We start from the raw sequence: 2478 nt of genomic DNA, 5'->3' as shown, positions 1-2478 counted from the left end.
AAAAGTATACACTGACCATCAGTGGTTGTCAAGAACAAAAGTACGAAATGGTTAAAGATGGACTCCGACGCCATCTTGAATTCTCACAATTTTGACGAAAAAACCAAAAATAATAAGTGGCATGTTATATCGTTATCCGTGAAACCTTACAGTCAGGGGAAGCTGTGGTAATTGTTATTTGTTGTTTCTGAGTACCCATTGTCCAACAGGAATAAAAGAATACATATTTTTAGATCGTAACTTGTGGAAAAAATTATTCATTTGAATGGTATAGATGAGCTGCAGTGACCTCCATAATTTATCCGACAGGATCACAACTGGGATTATAAAATGAAAGCTTATAAGGTCCCATTAAAATGATACCAAAACACAATATTATTGAACATTGAGAAAAAGTCCCTAATCAATGAGGGTAAAACAGATTATGCACCTGCGTCTAACACACAGTTTACCTATAGGCGGTGGATAACAACATGAGCATGATAACCAATATTTAGCTACTCACCTGGAAAGGCTATCATACAAAAAAAATATCTACAGACATATATCTATCCAAAAAATATAGGTAGCCTTCGTCCCTTTGACTGATACCAAAATCCGGTCTGGCCCATGGACTACAGTGGGAGACAGAGCTCTGTAGAGGACGGAGATGGGCCTAAGATAAAACTTTGGGTGCAATTTTTCCTAATTATACGTAGAAATTAAATGCATACTGTGGGGTGACAGTCTGTCCCTCACCTGATGCATTAGCCACAGTCGAGCTTGAGGATGGACTGGTACTGGGCTGATTCTGTGCCTCCAATGTACTTCAACAGTGCTCCTGGACAAGTTTCACATAAGTTATGTGATTTGAGTTAATGTAAAATGTTTCTTTTACTTACATAAATTACCAGCAGCAGACAACACATCTCAATCTTAGGGGTGTCATGGTACACAGAAGTCATGTTTGCTAGCATAACATATTGGCATAGTGTATATATGTCTATGACATGTTGCTAGCAAACGTCACCGCTCTTACTAGCACAAGGTGACATTTAATGTTTATTATCAAATGTTAGCAAATACTTTGTTTTGAAGCCAAAAAAGTGGAACTATATAGGGCCAACCCTGATAATCAACTCAATTATAGTTAGCTCACAATATCACAGAAAACAAACACTTTAGCATTAACATTAAGCTATTTAACCGACAACTTAAAAGATACATTTCTCTAGTTTTTAACCAGCTAGCTAATTTTCTATTAACAGTTACACAAATCTCTTTGATAAACCAGAACAAAAATAACCGTAAAGAAACATAAATAACAGTAAATGGGAATTTGAAAAAATAAATGAACTAGCACATTCAATATTCCATCTTCTATATGAATGAAAAGGAGTGGGAGGAAGTATAAACAATAGAATACATTACCAAGACATGCAAACAAACCTTTATCTTACTGCAGTCACGCCATCTGCGCTTCGGCGAGGCACGGTCGCGCCATCTACACTTGAAAATCGAGTGCCCGTCTACATCGCATCGGACGGTAAAGCGTTTGAGCGGTTTTTATGGTGCATTCAAGTGCATCCGAAAACTCGGAAGTCTAAATTTTTCTCTTATTTTCCATTTGTTAGAAATACATATATCAGTCATTAAACCCCTTTTGTTGTTATTTTTACTCATTCTATTTAATGATTAAACCAAATGATAGAACAAAATTATTAAAGCAAAATCAGAATCCAACTCATTTCGCATAGTCAGATATGAAAACCTAAATTAAGAAAAGAAATCCTTGTTTTCCGCATACTCAACAGCTACCATGAGGTGAATTTCAATTTATTTCACTGCATCATTTTCTGAAAATGTGATGTTGAATTCATACCCATGAATGATGTATATGGGCAGATTAAAAAAAATAATAAAAAAAATTAACAAATTGTTTCGCAAACTCTACCAGATTCGTTGTTCTACCCATCCCCAGCTACACTTAGTGATTTCTACTTAATTCACTGCATAATTATTTAAATCAACGGATGATGAAATCATACACAATGAATGATGCATATGGGCAGATTAAAATAAATTATTAAAAAAACTATACAAATAGTTTTCCTGCTCACACCACCATATTCTTCTTCTACATTTCCCTCAGCTACCACTGTGGTGATTTTCAACATATTCACAGCAACATTTTCAAATAAACTCGTGTTGAAATCATGCTCCCATGGAAATGATGTATATGGTTTGATTTATTTATTTTTTATATATAATTTTTTAATCTGCCCCAATACATCATTCCATTGGGTAAGATTACGGAAATCATATTATCAGAAAATGATGCAATTGAATTAAGTAGAAAATCCTACAGTGGGTAAGCGTAGAGTAGCGGAAAACAACTTGATCTTTTCCTAACTAAGTTTTTCAAATCAGACTATGCAGAAATTGATTGGATTCTGAATATGCTTCAATAATTTTGTTCTAATCATTTAGTTATATCAT

This window comes from Mugil cephalus, chromosome 2, assembly GCF_022458985.1.
Source record: "Mugil cephalus isolate CIBA_MC_2020 chromosome 2, CIBA_Mcephalus_1.1, whole genome shotgun sequence".
In the NCBI taxonomy this organism is placed as follows: domain Eukaryota; kingdom Metazoa; phylum Chordata; class Actinopteri; order Mugiliformes; family Mugilidae; genus Mugil; species Mugil cephalus.
This window is presented reverse-complemented; position numbering follows the sequence as displayed.